The sequence below is a fragment of the Agrilus planipennis genome, unplaced genomic scaffold (assembly GCF_000699045.2).
Source record: "Agrilus planipennis isolate EAB-ADULT unplaced genomic scaffold, Apla_2.0 scaffold54, whole genome shotgun sequence".
Classification (NCBI taxonomy): domain Eukaryota; kingdom Metazoa; phylum Arthropoda; class Insecta; order Coleoptera; family Buprestidae; genus Agrilus; species Agrilus planipennis.
In genome coordinates this window covers 1,163,407-1,181,976 of record NW_020439000.1, presented here as the reverse complement: position 1 = coordinate 1,181,976, position 18,570 = coordinate 1,163,407, and the positions used below count along the sequence as shown (strand labels likewise).

At 35.9% G+C, this 18,570-nt stretch overlaps 1 long non-coding RNA gene across 2 annotated transcripts in view; it reads left to right on the top strand.

Annotated features, from left to right (window-relative positions):
- The window catches only part of LOC108739774, a 151,341-nt gene that overhangs the window by 85,447 nt on the left and 47,324 nt on the right, over positions 1 to 18,570 (top strand). For both annotated transcript variants that reach the window (XR_003231392.1, XR_003231393.1), the window contains one exon: positions 8,067 to 8,131. This is a non-coding gene — a long non-coding RNA (uncharacterized LOC108739774). The remainder of the gene's footprint in view (positions 1 to 8,066; positions 8,132 to 18,570) is intronic.

The following is an 18,570-nucleotide window of genomic DNA, read 5'->3' as shown; positions in this document are numbered from 1 at the left end:
ACGATTTTCCTGCTTTTCCATTTTTACGAAAACCACAGAGGCGTCTTGTTCAGCGTGCTGTCAAACCTACACTAGCAAGGAGATCGGGCTGAAACTATAGCTACAAGCTATCCAAGGATGGTACTATAGAATGTCACCTCAAGGTAGGCCTAGTGGCGTCATCTCTTGGTTAGGCCGGAAACTTATCAATCCACCCTCGTATAATACTTTTGTTTATGTTAAGGACTAGCCGTTTAGAAATTTCGTTGAATAAATCTAAATGCACATTGCTTCTTCTTGTGTGGACGGCACTTCGGAAGAGAGGAATCCCATTATTTACTTAAATCACGTAATATATCGTTTTCGGTCTCATGCTTTGGAAAATTGAAAGCCACATAGGATTAATTTCTATGCTTTTAAAAGGCAAACTGCGTAAAATCAGGGCTTTGTCGAAAATTTTAAAAAGGCCTCTGTATTTAATCCGGTAGTTAAGGTTTTGACGTGAAGGAGGATGAAATTGATGTCCTGCTTTTCCTCTTATCAAAACAACTCTGCGGAAAGCAACGAAAATATCTGACAAAAACATCCGAAGATTAGCTTACACTTTTAAAAGTAAAGTTTAATAAAGACATTTCCAACCGAGAGACCACCTGGGGAAAAGGATTCTAAGACTACGCGGCCATCAATCCCGGAAAATAATTCTCCAACAATGGACACCGACTGTGCAACTCTAAGCTATTTTAAAGTTTACTACACTTTAAGAATGATTTACAAGCTTTTGAACCAAATAACATTTTTTATTAAATTCCATATCAATAATTCAAAGCTTCGTGTGACCACTCATATATTTAGGTACACAGATTTATTCGTAAACTGTGTGGTGTATTTTCTTCAGTGTAAGTTAATTTAACAGTATGGATATTCTCGGGTCATTAGTTTTTTAATTTTGGCCAATTTTGCTCCGCCCAAACATTTGAGAAGTAAAGTGGAGGGTAAAATAGATCAATAAATAATTTAATGATTACCTACTTAATGTTTCCTCAACTTCGAAAACTTTACGTTCATTGCTGTCAAGAAAGTTAAAATGTCGAAAATCTGTTATACGTATATTTTGTTCAAACTCCGTTTGAATGGATCTTTATCATCAATAATGAATAAAGGCAGGATCAGTCAACTCGGATATTTCTCAGTAAGAGATTAATAAATAATTTAATTCAACTCTCAACAATCTTCAAATGTTTGGTAGGTATAAATAAAATTGCTGTGTGTGGTAAAACTGAAAAATTCCCTTCCAGGATTGGTTGGTTACTTCAACTGTAACTTTTCCTGTGTGGGTATACATACGCGTCTATTTATAAAAAATATTTCTCCACCAAGCTTTCGAGGTTCAAAGGATTTTTTAGGTGAGTTAAAACGTGAATTCAATCTTCGTTCTACGTTCACCCAATTTGGAAAATCTTGCGTTTGCCACCAATAACAAGATTGAAATCCCGGAAATCTATTTGGATTGGTTGTTGTTTGCATGAAAAGTCAAACATAAATGATAAATGAACCGAAGGCCGGAAAAGTAAACATTATTTTCATAATAGACACTCTTTTATATAAATATATCGAATGTAAGAAAAAATGGAGACTACGGTAGGTACAGTTAGAGCTGGACGATTATTAAATTTAACGATCGATTATCGATCTATAGTCGGATTATTCAGATCATTTGTCCAGCTGTAGGTACGATAGGTATCTAATACTTGCTTTTGACGCCTCTTTTGTAGGTATCATCAAGGCCTTTTACTGTCCATTTATTCACTACACTTGATACCTCCTATTTCTATTACAATATTTCTTCTAAAATCTTTTCAATCACAATTTGCACACATGCTTGTAAATACTACAAGTTTTCACATGAGGAAAGCCCTTCTCCCCTTCTCTATCTATATTATCCTGCAATAATAGCATCTACAATAAAGGAGAGAAACTATACGTAGACATCCTCCAAGCTTTCTCATTAAATTTGAGATCATGTTCCGCAATAGTGTAAAATGCATATTATGTTAGTAATACGAACGTTACCTTGGATGTGTTAATATTTAGGAGGAAAGCCATCTCAACGACAACTTTGACGCTTGAAGTCGACTGTTGAGGAAAGTCATTAAACTGCACTTCATTATTGTGCCGAAAGCTGCGCCTTCGCCTCTATTCGCGGTCAGAGCAGTAATTACGCGCCCTTTAGTTAACGATTATGCAGAAAATATCGAATTCTCTTGGGAAATTGCCAAAGTCGCAATTATAAACGAATTTCCAGTATCGATTTGCGGAAAAGGTTGTAATTTGCTTACCAACGTAAAAGTATTTACTACTAAAGTTTGTTTATTCTTTAATAGTGTGGAGTAAAACATTGTTATATTAGCAATGATGAAATCTATAGTAAAACAAAAAAGTAACGAACACTAACGTAGTTTATAATTCTTAGAAATAAAATCATTTAAAATTTACCTTTTCAAAAATCATGGTGGAGGCAATTAGTACAAAACCCATTAGTGTTAAGAAACCGTTTGCATATAAATTATAAAGAGGTAGATAGATGAGCTGCGATAAATCTAAATTACCATCTACACCTATAGATACTTGAACGACAAGTTTTACTTCTAAACAAAAACATCGCCAAAAGGTTTTACAAGTGATGTGGATTTAACCAGTGTTTCATTTAGACTATTTTATGAATAAAAGCGTTTTTATTATTCAAGCAACATCATAAGTACGTTCTTGTCTAACATAGTAGCCGTAAATACCCACTAGATGGCGATACACTGGTTGTGCTTGAATATTATATAAATTCGTTCTTTAGGAGTTCCTTCAGTTTGACAGATAGAAATCGCGATCTGCGTCTGGTGGTTTTGATAAATTTCTGACCAAGAACATAACACTAATACAAAGTAGAAAAAGGTGACTGTGCTATATAATAATTAATTAACAAATTAAAAAGAAGACTCACTCTTAATTAGAGACTAGACAGTGTCGCGTTGATAATGACCACGTTTGAAGTGGGCGAAACACGTGTCCGCTCAAAAAGTTTTTGTGGTATTTAGGGATGAGCCTTATTTTTAATTTTTTAATTAATAATACTAATATATGTAGTTTCTGTGTCTGTCACATTTATAAACTAAATCGTTTATTTAGTTGGGTAAGATGATATTTTGGTAATGCGTTATCTAGCATATGAATTACTTCAGTAGCAGTATATGCCCCCCAGATGGCGATACACTTGCCTGTACTCGGATATTTCATGAATTATTAGGCACGCAGTCACACATGCTTACATGGAGGTTTACACGTAGACTCATTTGGAGTATTAATGTTAGCATTAGTGTGTTGCTGCTAATGAACTAGCGAATGTAAACAAAATTAGTTGCAGGCTTCAGTCTTTGTTGCGCTGCTTGTGGCTTATGAACAACTACGTTTCGAACTTTTAGAGCACACTGAACTAACATATGTCTAGCCACTACTCAATTACGACCAAGTAGTTGCTTCCCACACTTTCGATGGTAAATAGTTCGATTCGCCTATTAGTTAACGGGAAATTCGAAAGTTTCGAGAGCTATTCCAATAAACTTGTTGTGGGTAGTTAAATATTTACCGCGAATCCTTGCTATGAATATAACGATTAGTTAATTAATGAATTGAATTCGATTACTGATCGATTTCTGATAGTCTAATTTTAGTAAGTACACAAGATGAATTGAAAGATGTGACTTGAGTAATCCTTTTATAGGAATGCAAGGATTAAACATTAATGGTTTCTATAAAAAATAAATATCAAAGGGGACTTGATGAAATGAGGAATATAAGAAATTGGAGATGTTTACGTTATCTCTCTTAAATCCTGATCTCATTAAAAGCGACGCGATAGCCACCTGGTGCTAAAAAATTCTTTAGACAATTATTTTTGACTCAACTCGTTAGTTGTAATCGGATGGCTCTAATCTCTGAACCGACCAATCGTCGACAAGTTAGCTGGCGATGGAGCATGCTTGTAAAGCCTGTAGTAGAAATTATTTCAGTAGAAGAACAACGAAATAAATGCCCTTTTCTTTGCTTGATATAGACTGCTTCCTTTATGATCCTAAGACAACTATTGCCTAGCAATTTTAACAATATTGCTTTCAAATCGGGGGTATAAGGGCCTTAGTATCTTTTCTCTATTTTCTTGTTAAGTAACAAACTTCTACAATTGGCGTTCACTACTCTGTCTGTATTTACTCATTGAAAGGATGGTCTGTGTTCTGTCTGAGCTAATATCTAAGGTGCAGCATGACGTCTGACAGATTTTGTACGATAAGGGTTTTTATATTAAAGAAATTTCTGACACACCTCCTTCTTTTGGGCTTAATTTTTGTTATCATTTCATAATTACTGAACTTTCATTTAATCATTTTTTACTAGAAAACTTTAACATTCTGTTCTCTTAACCGAGTGACCCGATAAAACTACAACTGGTGCTAAGAATACATTTAAGAATATTATTTAGGTCTCTGTGCAAATCTTTTGAATAGAAAATGGGACGCAGTAAAAGTTAAGATAAAAAGTTGGGCCTTGAAACCGCGCTCTGGAGATTATCTTGTCTCTTTCATGTTTCGATAAGGTTATCCAAATAATATTTTCCGTCTTTTAAGTTTACTGCCTGATTTCTAAGCAGAACTCTCGGGAAAACAAACTTTTCTATTTAAATTGAGTTTTAACTCTTGATGGAGGCCAGGTAAGTCAAGCACGAACGAATTAATAATTAACCCCGTTGTCTGTGTGCGTGAAAGAGAGATCGATAGAGAGAAGGAGAGAAAGAGAAGAAGTCAGAGCGGCAGTAGCACCAAAGCAAACGACCAGAGCCTTTCGAGAAGTACTCGTCACCCCGAAGTGTGTTAATATTAAAACGAATCGCCGGAGGACATGCGAAAATCGTATTATCCGCGGTCGAACAGAGCTGCAAGAGGCGGAACGCTCGCTGTACGGTCCTGGAACATGCATATAGACTGCCACTGTCGGCGGTCATTTCATACATATATTTATGGCTTAACTCGGTGAGCTTTATTTATGAACTGTAACAAATGGAATATGTCACTTGCAAATTGTACATTTGCATACATTCCGCAGAGACGGAGGTGTGCACCGACTATAATAATACTAGCCGCAGTTGGTATCCAATGCACCGGCTGATTCTCTAAAAAATTAGTCCGGGCTTTAACTTTAGTTGTCACATATGACTATTTAAATTGGATATTTCTCATGCACGCGAGGCAAATAACATGAATAATACACTTTCCTGTTTGGCGCAAATTATCATAGAAACAATACAATTTAGAGAGGTAGTTGGAAAAAAGTTTACTCAGTTTTTCGGGATTTTAAAACAGGTAAATGAACAAAACGAGAATGTTAGAATGTTTCAATGTGTCCTCGGTCTTAGGTACCCAGAAGGAATTGGGAACATATTAATTAAACATACTGTTGACGCCTGGTTTGACGAACTTGTTTCATGATTAAAACTCACGTTAGTTTTCTAATGTTGCGTTTATTCAAACTTGCAACTTAAATAAAAACCTAACGCTAAAAAATATTAATATCACTTAACTGTTACGTTACGAAAATGCTTGTAATTATGCTTGACNTATTTCCGCAACTGCTCAATGATTTATAATGTCGCATTGTTGTCGTTAAATAGAGTGAGCGTGGCGCTATATAGAGTGTAATATTGCATAGAAAACAATGTAAACCAAGCAATTTCGACGTTTTAAGGAGTTTGTCGTTAAATCGAGTGACGTTATAAAGAGTTTACACTGTACTTGATAGACTTTGAACTTCCTTGTTGTTCCTTAAAATAACACTAGTAGTTTTGGTTTAATGATACGAAAGCATTTATACTTCCATTAATATCTACATATACGACATAGGTGTACCATATGTACGTTAAATTATTCTGCCGTTAACAACATTTACAAATCTGTCAGAAACTTAAACTGTTTAGCATGCGTTATTTATCACTGCTGAAATAAAGTAATTTGCAAGCAAACAAACAAGCGTTCGGGGAAAATGTGGCCTAATTCCGCTGACAGCCTTGACACGAAGAAAATTTTGCGAAATCATGCACAAACTGCATATCTCCGCACAAATGGCATCCAAGGGGAAAATAGTAAAGCCAGCGTATAAATCCATGGCAATTTCGTTCTATTCTTCCGCTAGAGGGTGAGTACAGAAATGCAACAATAAAGCGCAATAAATTCTAATACTGGAAACGTGAAGTTAATCCTCAAATTCACAAGAGATTCAATTTACACCTACATTGTAGTCCATCATATAAAATATACTGATTGCGATACTGTTCTAATGATTTAATTTTTGAAGCTCAAAATTTCCACATAATCTTTATGTAAAAGTTAACTGCTATGAAAAGTATTTTCATAATAATTTAGTCTGATGCAACATCAGGCAAATTCTTTTTGAAGTGAAACTTCTTTACGCACGGTAGGGTAAGTTCATTTCATGCGAGTTGCTATGTAACGAAATCATGCAACGGATGTCCCCCCTCTACTTGGCCACGTAGTCCAGGTCGTAGTGGGGATCGCTTGAGCCGTGAGCGCGCTTCAAATCAACGTTCGTTACAGGCAACTCCGGCATGTATAGTGTAAAATTTAAATTCATAGTGTACAAATAACAGCATTAAACCAATTCCTTAACCCCTATCCCGGTATGTTTGTGTGTTTGAAGAAGTTTCACTTCAGTAGTGTGTTGTATAATTACACGTTCAGCTTTTCAAAAGTATATGTTGGAAAAGGGAAATCATCATCATCATAAAGTCGTCTGTCCCAAGACCGGTTGGACAGGCACTTCCGCTCTTTGCTATCCTGAGCTAATCTTCGCATTTCCTTAAAACTAGAACATCCCACATCCTTGGCTATTTGTGAACGGTAATTAACTCTAGGCTACTTCTACTCCTCTTAACTCCTGTTTCTGCCTCTAATATGTCTCTAATTAGACCTTCATGTTGAGAAGGTGTCCTACCATTCTATCTAGCCTATTTCTTATTGACTTCCATAGAGTCTTCTGTTCATCTATTCTTTCTAATATCTCTTCATTTCTAACTTTCTTTATCCACGGTATCCTCATCATTCGCCCGTAATACCACATTTCGAACGCTTCTAACCTTATCTTTTCCGCCGCGCCCACCTTCCACGTTTCGTACCCGTACAACGCCGCGTTCTAGATATACACTTCTAACAATCTTTTCCGAATTTCTAAATTAATCATTCACGAGCATTAAAAACAGAATAATAATGAAAGAAAGGATTATATTTTAATTAATTAAGCTGCTCTATGCCGAGACGCTGCTCGAAATAATTTTAAGACGGTTTTCAGTGATTATGAATTTAATATTTAGCAATTATTACGGAATCTCTAGTATTTAGTTTCTAATACTAGTACAGGAGTTCAGGTATTCAAAGAAAATGAGCTCATTATTTTCATCTTCTTTATTATGTTTTCTATTGAATTGATATTGTACAATTGAATTCCCTTCAACTGTCATCTGCGAATCGATTGAGCGGAATATTCGTTTGAGCGCAAAATTGTAACTTGTAAGGGATCTCTTATTTATGAAAAGATGAGATCAAAAGAAATATTCATTGCATTTATTCCAAGCTTCGACGATGGATGCCAAACAAAGCCGCAGGCCGTTCGCTATAATCGAAAAGCACAATCATTAAATCTTAAATTACGACGGTTGGTTCTTATAATAGAATTCAGTTCAGCAGTTTTCTTAGAGTTTTATTGATTTATGACGTATATGGAATTCAGAAAATGCATTTTTCTTCAAAATAAGATTGTATCGTTTCCTCACATTCTGTATTTACAAAACGAAGAAACGTAAGACAAAATTATTGTCTCTAATACAGTCTCGTGTTGATAATTCCAGATTCAACGTGGGCGAAACACGTGTGCCTTTTTAAAAAATCTTATGGTATACCTGTAGGGGTGGGTCTTTCTCATATTTTAAAATTATTATTCTGTCAGTAACTTTGCTTAGTAGGTGCTTTTTTTTACAGATTCCTCAATTGAACACGAATGCCAATACCCTTACATCTTTTCGGGAATCGGGAAAAAATCGATGGTAAGTACTAATAATAGACATTTTAAATTATAGAGAGATTTAGTTATAGAAAAAGCGATATACGTAACACCGGAAAATTGTACATTATCTCGTTTTAAATGCAGTCAGTCATAACATGCTCTATCGCTTAGATGGTGTTACTATTTTTATTTTATTGCTTACGTAAATGTTCTGTGATATACCAATGTAAATCATTAAAGATTTTTATTAATAAAAATGTTAACATTGATAAAAATGGATTGCTTAAAGCAAAGGTTCTCCCTTACAATATTGATCGAAGAATTATTTAGGATGATTTGAGTTTAAGCTATTAGTTAGGAGATCAGTGCTTTGCAAATTTTTAATAATTATTTATAGCATCCTGCCTTTATTTCTAACACACCAATTTAAACTAACTGAAAATATCCCCAATATGTAGTCTTTAATTGGCACTTTAAATAAAAACTGTACTGTTTCGAACAAGATCATATAAGAATTTAGGTAGGTAGATGCCTACATCAAATTAAAACTAACCAATTTCAATATGTAAAATTAGAATTAATTACGAATTCAATAAACCACTTTAACTTACGCGGGTCATCGCATAGCAGTCCGAAACGGCATATAGCAGGCAGACACATCGCAAAAACATGAAACAAATACCGAAGTTACTGTTTTGCATAAAGAAAAGGGGGTAAATGGTAACTCACCGGGGGAATTGCATCCCCCATGCAGATCTTTAATAAAAAACCCATCTTTCCATATCAGATATATATAACAAACCATAATCTTCAGAAATGTACATTTCCACCTGAAACGAGTAGAGGCTCCCCTGGACGCCCGACTACCGCGCTAGTAGTCAGCATCCCAATGATTTGGTGTGAGAACACCAAATCATGTCAACCGGGCGCATGTAGGGCCCCTCACCTACATGTCACTGCTCCGGAGGAACCACATCCCCAGAGAGGACGGGATTTGCGCGCCGGGGGCTTGCACCACACAGATGCATAAAGTACCACACAGGTAAACATCATAATCGCATCACACAGATGCATAAAGTACCACACAGGTAAAACAACGCAGTTGCACCACACAGGTGCTGAATAGAAGTGTACACTTAAAGCAATTGCAAAACAGTACTGCACACAGGCCTGGCCAAAACAAAACTGACTCAAAATAAGACAAAATATATCCGTGCCTGCCCGGCTACTCACCTTCATGAAAAAAGGTCATATTTCAAATCATAACACCGACAAACGGATAAAGATATATTAGATAAAATAAAATTACAATTCCACCAATAATAATGAAAATAAAAAATTACTTCAAAACGTAAATTATTGTTACAAATAATTAACTCGAAAATGGTAAAAGGCTACGAAATCTAATGATCTTGATTTAATTTTTTTATTAAAAGCAAAGTAGATTTTAAAATATTGAAGGTTGAAGTTAAACTAGTAATCATTCGGAATTTTAAGTGCATTAGCAGAAGTTTTTGGGGTTAGTTGGCAAGGCACCTGATTCCGATAAAAGTTGGGAAACCCTTGACGCACTTAATTCTTGATTCGTCCATTGCACATTTTGCAGTTTTCTTTCGGATCCGTGAGCAAAAAGCGCTTTTGAGCCGCAGGTTTCTCGTCCGAACTGGTGGATAGTGGATTGCTTGAAAGTTTTTCTCGCCCTCAGCATTGGAAAGGGCGTGGCGCTACGTATCTTGCAACGCTTGATCGAACAACCTATTCCGAAGTCAGACGTACTGAAAATGGATAAAGTTTGTACAGCTTTTTGCACTACCGCGAAATCCTCCGTTCAGCTACTTAAAATTGGAAGAATTTCTTTATTTGTAGGTGCACTAAGCAATCCAAAACATTTACATTAAGAAACTCGAAGATGGCTTTTCCGGTTTTTTATCATAAGAAAGTTTTATTCACGTTTCAATACTCACTTATACGAACAAGTAGATAATATTAATACTTGAACGGTAGTGCCCTTTATATTTACATTTTAATTTCGGTAACATTATCATTTTTAATACATTGAAGACGCGATCAACATTATTAAAGACAGTACAACTGCAGGGATAGATATAAAGGAGCAAAACATTAGTATGCTTAGATTTGCAGATGATATAGCAGTATTAGCATCTAGCAAGGAGGACCTAGAGATAGCTTTAAATAAAATGGATGCGGTATTGACAAAACAGTATTGTATGAAAATAAATAAAAGTAAAACAAAAATACTGGTAAGGAACGAATGTAAAGATAGGAGACGAAAGATTAGAAGAAGTCGCTGATTTTAGGTATCTAGGAAGTCACATAAGTCAGGACGGAAGGAGTAGTAGGGATATAAAGCAGAGGATAGTGCAGGGTTGAGTCGCCTTCAATAAAAAGAAGTACGAAATGTGGTGATACCGGCGAATGATGAGTATACAATTTTTGCCAATGAATTTTACGTAGGTATTTAATTGAAAGAACGATTTTAAAATTTATTATAAATTTAGAAACTTTTTTTAATACTGTAAGTATATATGTATTTTATACATAGATAGATGCACATAAATGTGTGATTGCAGTCTATCGAACAATGTTTCAAATTACGAATCGATATATTTACTAAAAGCATCGGGCCTCTTGCCGTGTTCTGGATTAGTTTGACGGGAGGGCGCAGGACGAGCAACTATAAATTAAGAAGAAAAATGGACAGTGTCAGAATGCGATATTGCTTTCCTTTTATTCCGTCAAATCTGGAGAAAATGATTTGTGGAGAAAAAAGAAATTAAAGAAATATGTGATAAACGCTTATCTTTACGTCATATTCGCTATTCGTTCTTTCGGCCATCAAATAAGAAAAAAAAATTGTCGAGTCGAGTCGATATTTTATTGCAGGCGAATATTTTATGCATTATTACATCCATAAATACATTTTCTTTTTCTTAAAAAGATAATTCAGCCGAAACGTGTAAACGTTTTTAGTGAAACGTGAGTCTTCTGCAATTATTTTGTCGACTCCATTCCTATTGTTTATTGGTTTACTTTAAGCAGATGAAAGAGAAACCACAACGTAAAGGATTTGTCAAAATAATTTTCCTATCTATCTTAGTTTTGTTAGATTGCGTTTATGTTTATGCATTTATTTAAATTACGGTAGTGACGTTTTATTTGCCTCCTTCTTATAAACTATATAAGCACTTGACTCCAGTAAGCAGGGCTTATGTGCTGCTATGACCATTCATACAATAGCAGTTCCTTGTTATTCTACGTGGTCGTTTTGTGTGTAGATTTATTTTTAGAAGCGTTCGAAATATGGTGTTACAGGCGAATGATGCGGATACCGTGGATAGAGAAGGTTAGAAATGAAGAGGTATTAGAAAAAGTAAGAGAACAGAGGACTCTAAGGTCTAGTCAGAGACATATTAGAGGCAGAAACGGAAGTTAAGAGGGGTAGAGGTAGACGTGGATTAGATTACTTTTCGCAAATAGTAAGGATATGGGTTGCTCTAGCTTTAGGGACTTGCGAAGATTAGTGCAGGATAGGTAAGAATGGAGGTGCATGCCCAACCTATCTTAGGACTGACGACTTTATGATGATGACACACAGTTTAATTAACCTTGTGTGTATTTATTAAAATTTCAGAGTTAACTTAAGATTATTTATTAATGTATATTTACAAGAACGATAGATTTAGGATGTTACAAGTTACGTGGTTGAATAGGATCTATCTTTCTTTCTCATTGTAGGTATAAACCTACAATTAATAAAAGGTTCGAAGTGGTAGGTAAGTTCCGAGAAGAGTAGCTAACAAATATAATAGACCCCAATTTGAAGGGTAAATTTTGAATTATCAATTCTGTACAATAGTAAAATTAACAATAGTTGGGTACATGTAATAAACCTTCATTTATTAGGCCAATCAGCAAATTCGGAAAAATATTTGTACCTAAATATAATTTGGTCGAAACAATGGTGTATATTAATTATTCAAAAGCAACACAAAAGTCTAGTACCTTTTACTGCACAGATACATAGCAAAAACAGACAGATACATGCACTGAAAATTAGTAGAACGAACGAAAGCTTTGATGTAGTAGCTTTATTAACAGACATACTATTTTCTATAGTTGTTGCATGCATATAGGTACGTGTTCTTATCTTTGTATAAAATAATTTTCTGTTTTATCAAATATTCACTTTGTCTTGTAACTCGAGAAGCTATCATTAGGAATTTCCATTTGTTTGGGTAATTGATGGTTGGTCAGATTTGCCGTCTCCAGTGCAAAGTTTCTAATCGATTCCCTGGAGTTCGATTTAAACTTGCTGCGCTCATGGTCTGCTGCATTTAGCGTTAACTTCTGAACATTCGTTTCTCAAGCACTTGCGTTTAGTAAAGTAATCACGAATAATTATTGCATGTTAACAGATACGAGGGTGGATTGATAAGTTTCCGGCCTGACCAAGAAAAACAAGGTTTTTAAAAATTTTTTTTTTTTATTTCTCAACATAATCTCCTCCAAGGCTGATACATTTCTCATAGCGGTGTTCCAGTCTATTAATGCCATCTCTATAGACTGATTCGTCAAGCTCCTCAAAATAACCATTTACAGCTTCGATTACTTCTTNGCTGTACGGTCCTGGAACATGCATATAGACTGCCACTGTCGGCGGTCATTTCATACATATATTTATGGCTTAACTCGGTGAGCTTTATTTATGAACTGTAACAAATGGAATATGTCACTTGCAAATTGTACATTTGCATACATTCCGCAGAGACGGAGGTGTGCACCGACTATAATAATACTAGCCGCAGTTGGTATCCAATGCACCGGCTGATTCTCTAAAAAATTAGTCCGGGCTTTAACTTTAGTTGTCACATATGACTATTTAAATTGGATATTTCTCATGCACGCGAGGCAAATAACATGAATAATACACTTTCCTGTTTGGCGCAAATTATCATAGAAACAATACAATTTAGAGAGGTAGTTGGAAAAAAGTTTACTCAGTTTTTCGGGATTTTAAAACAGGTAAATGAACAAAACGAGAATGTTAGAATGTTTCAATGTGTCCTCGGTCTTAGGTACCCAGAAGGAATTGGGAACATATTAATTAAACATACTGTTGACGCCTGGTTTGACGAACTTGTTTCATGATTAAAACTCACGTTAGTTTTCTAATGTTGCGTTTATTCAAACTTGCAACTTAAATAAAAACCTAACGCTAAAAAATATTAATATCACTTAACTGTTACGTTACGAAAATGCTTGTAATTATGCTGGACTAGTTCTGATGATTGTCTATGATTGTGATTGTCTGATGATTGTCGGTGATTGTCACTGATGATCGTCACACTTGTGATTATCGCTGGTGATTGTCACTGATGATTGTCACTCTTGATTGTCGCATACTTGTCTGTGATTGCCACTGATGATTGTCACTTCTTATTGTCATACTGAATATGGAAAAAAAAAAAAACTTTCGGGTGTTTCATTCCCACCAGCCAGTAATGCTGGTGGGCGGGCAGTCCCTCCGGACTACGCCGGAAGGTAGGGCGGAAGGCCCTCTTCAGCCTGCTTTCAGGATTTGTGGGAATGGGTGGGTGGTGGTTCGGGTGAGAAAGATGAGATGGACGGAATGAAGACAGAAGAGAATGAAAGATTATCTGTGGAATATTACTGCCTCAGCATTTGCCTAAGTGATCCAAGGAAACCACAGGCAAGACGGACCCGGAATCGAACCGGCGTCCTCCCGAATGCTAAGCAATGGTCTAGACCTCTAGGCCATGCCGCTCGGTCACTGAATATGATGATTCATGTGCCTTTATGCTTTTTTCGGATATTAACAACAATTGTGTTAAGAGGGAGAGTAGGTGGAGTTAGTAAGGTTAAGAAACATTTGGATTAGGAATAGAAGAAACAGGGTGGTTGGTCCAAGATAAGAAAGAGGGGTATAAGGGGTGCGGTTCGATAAGAAGAGAAAGGGAAAGATGGGCGTACATCCCATCTATACCTGGTGCCTTATTATCCTTTAATATTACTATTGAAAGACTGAGGTCTGATTTTATTTGCTTTATCAGAAAACTACTAGCCCGTTTTTGAAGGTATACTCTGAAGTTCATTCAATTGCATGTCCCCAAATCAATTATTACACTGTTTTTTTCGTGTAAAAGGATTTAATTTAGGTAACTGTGATGCATTAAAGAATCTTCAACGACGATAAAACAAGAATGCACCTCTTGGCTTTCTTTGCTGAATGGTTTAGCATTGCTTGGAGCTTGATGTTTAAATCATTCCATTACCATCTTTCATATTCACGTATTGTTGAAGAATTTCTCTTCTTCGTTTACAAATTTTATAATTTCAAATTGCATCTATAATTGATGATGTTTGGAGATATATTGCAGGTATTATCATTTCAGTTTTAAATTGGTCACATCATCAACTGCTCCATTCTGTGTCAATCGGGTTCATGTCAGTTTAGAATGAAATTAATCCTACACCACTAACTTCGTTACACAAATGTCAATCAGAGCAGATTTTACATAATATGCAAAATATTTTGCCGGATGCTAATCAAATTCTGTAAATAATGATCAAGCAATTAATTTATTTAACTGCAACGATTGCGGTTAACGATGAAGTGAAAATTGAATGGTTTCATTTCGATCTCGGACCATACACATATCTATATATATATATATATGTATGTCTATACACGTACGTACATCTACCCACAGTCAGCAGTCCTTAATTGCTATCCTCGTTTCATGCTATAACAATAAAAACTTTTCTGTCTTGATTGGATCTGACTTTATTTCCGGCGTCCTGTTTATTACTTTTCCTGTTCCAGAAAACTTCCAGCGAAATTTAATGCCATCCTTTTTGAAAAATTGATGTGTTATCGCAGCTACTGTCAAAATCGCGTCTTATTGAAAATATTGATTAAAGTACTTTGTCATAATTGTTTAGAGTGTCTACTATGGAAAATTTTGTTGACATTTATGAACACAAAATTTATAATGCGTGGGTGTAAGTAAATTGAAATACTTGGAAAAATATTGAGAAGTTCTTCTTTTGGATTGAAATTCAATAGATCTTGATAATTGGATTGAGAAAATCTTTGTATTGCTAATCTCGTTTTTAGAAATGAGGCTTTTTTTATTTAAATAGCTTAGGAATTATTGCGAGGAAAGAATGAAAATATTCGAGCCTTTCTTTGTGTCAATCTGTTACACCGGGCATCAGTACTCTTCGTACCCCGCATCTACCACTCGTGAAAAGTTTGTAGTAAAGTGCACCCCAGTGGCGCAGCGTAAATGTTTGCCACTCGGGGCGAAGCCTAAATCTGAGACCCTTCCTATTTTCTTTGTTTATTTTTTATGATATATGGACGGGGCTCTGATTAGTAATATTTATTTTTCCAATTTAATAATTAATTTCAACTTAAAGTGTGTTAATTTACCATACTTACGATGAATAGGAGCGGATTTTGAGGATTCATCTCAAAATTCATGAAGAATTGTCAAGGTTTCGGTTCTTCAAATGAGTAACACGATCCTGATCGTTAGTATTTTATTGGCGTTAGGAACATATATATATTCTTTCCATACCTTTGCAATATCTTAAATTTTCGATAAATGTACATCTTTTGCTGATGACATTGTAGCGGTAAAATATAACTTTTTACAGAAAGCAACCGTTTTGCTTCGCATCGGCGAAAGCTAAGGGTCCAACCTTAACGGTATTTTATTTTATGGTTTTACGATACGGACCAAGGTTGCGATGCCTGCGAAAGCTTTTGGTACATGAAAAAATAGATATTCGGTCTTAATCTTTCAGCTCGATTGGTTGTGATTTTTGGTAGATGCTTTCCTTACTATTAAACCGTTAAAAGCCGAATTGAGATTTATTTATTATAATACACATAACCACTATAACATTTATGAAATTAGTATTATGGAGTGACGGTAATTCTTAAAAATTGGTACCCTAGACAAAAATTATTAGTCCCTCTCCAGTCTCTCAGAGTCTTTCAGCGTCTCTCGCAGTGTCTCAGTTATTGCCAAGGTGTTTTTATGGATCTCTCACAGTCTCTGTATGAGAGACTCGAACGATAAAATTGTTAATTCAGAAATTCGAGTCTCTCACAGAGAGACTGACTGAATAAAACTAAAAAATTGAGAGACTCAAGTCTGTCGTAGAAAGACTGGGATCTCTGAAATATGTTGAATTTTTGAAAATTTTAACCATGTCTATCGGGACTCCACTTATTGAGAGATTTGAGTCTCTCATTCAGAGATTCGAGTCTCTCGTTCAGAGACTCTCTCTATGAGCGACTCGAGTCTCTCGTTCAGAGACGCTAAACAGTTTTTTTGACAGTCTCTCGACAGTCTCTCTCAGCAACACCAGAGAGACTCGATGAGAGACGAAGACTCGAGTCTCGCTTTCAGAGACTCATAGAGACTGAGCATTTTTATATCGGGTATATATAATAAGAAATAAGAACATTACTGCGAGGCGGATCTAATTCTATCTGATACCGAAAAAAATATTTTTGCCGCCCGTACTTTTGCGCCGCTCTGGGCCCGCGACCCCCTTTGCCCCACCCCCATTCCACGTTACGCCACTGGTGAGCCCATCATTGTTTAACGCGTGTGCGACCTTAATCTGCATCTGTATAAGAAGTATTTTACTTCAATAAATACACCTTTAATCTTACCCATTACATTCTTTTCGAGGTATTTCATGTTTTTGGAACGAAAATTTGCATATGAATAACACCTATGTAAGCATAAACGACAAGATAAACGCACGCAATAATCCACCTTGTCTTCCTGTTCTCTTTTAATACCTGGCAGAGAAACAGCAGCTGTTTCTTTGGTGAAATATTGTCGGCTTTTTGCGACAGTGGCGGCGCTTTGTATGACAAATAGGACGAGGACCGTCGCGACGCACGAATATTACTCAACGATGTTACGGAATATGACGTCTGCAATTTGCAGCTACAAGTTGGCCGAAGCTGGTTACGATACGCAATTTTTCAGTGCATCGAAGCCACCTGGGATGTATTTGTACAAACGAAACGGAACAAACGAAGTGCAATTCGGTTCATGACTCCGTTACCTTTTCTTCGCTTGTTCCCGTTGCGTCATTTCCTTCCCAGGCCGATCGTCGTGAGATATGGCATCGCTTATAAGGCCAAGGAGTGTTCGTTTATCTCAACAAAACAATTGGACCGACGGGATGAGAACAACTGGGTTTTTTATCTTCACGATATCGACCGTGAAATATTCGTCTGTTCTAAAAGGAACCATCAAGATTGCATTCAATCGGACAATAACAAATGACTGTTTGTTTCGCGAACGTATGTTATCCTCTTGTCGTCTGATCTTTGCTAAATTTTATCTTGCAGAACCGCAATGTTAAAATGTTTGGCTAGAATTTGCTGAATTTAGAGGAACTACGGTTCTTTATCATTCTCTATGAACTTACAAAAAAAATTAAATTAAATTAATTTTATAGCAATCGATGCTACCAACTTTTTGACTCTTGTTGTAACTGTAACATTAAAAAGTTAACGATAATACGTACTTTTTAATTAAATCATTTTTTATTCATGTTATTATGATAATGGCTTGCCATTTTATTGGAAACCTGTATTAAAGCATCAGAATGCGCTTTAAATAGAGCTAATTTAACCAGATTAACACGAAATTGCAGCAATAATGAAGATACCCTATGTAAATATTGGTGTTTAGTAGTAAATTGAAACCCTAATTGTATTTCAACCTATGACTATATTATATATAGGTATGTACATATCCATAGGTAATACGCTCGCGCATTTTCATTAAATTATAATGTAATCGCAAGTAACTAACAGCGTTTCATGCTATAACAATAAAAACTTTTCTGTCTNCTTAGGTACCCAGAAGGAATTGGGAACATATTAATTAAACATACTGTTGACGCCTGGTTTGACGAACTTGTTTCATGATTAAAACTCACGTTAGTTTTCTAATGTTGCGTTTATTCAAACTTGCAACTTAAATAAAAACCTAACGCTAAAAAATATTAATATCACTTAACTGTTACGTTACGAAAATGCTTGTAATTATGCTGGACTAGTTCTGATGATTGTCTATGATTGTGATTGTCTGATGATTGTCGGTGATTGTCACTGATGATCGTCACACTTGTGATTATCGCTGGTGATTGTCACTGATGATTGTCACTCTTGATTGTCGCATACTTGTCTGTGATTGCCACTGATGATTGTCACTTCTTATTGTCATACTGAATATGAAAAAAAAAAAAAACTTTCGGGTGTTTCATTCCCACCAGCCAGTAATGCTGGTGGGCGGGCAGTCCCTCCGGACTACGCCGGAAGGTAGGGCGGAAGGCCCTCTTCAGCCTGCTTTCAGGAATCGTGGGAATGGGTGGGTGGTGGTTCGGGTGAGAAAG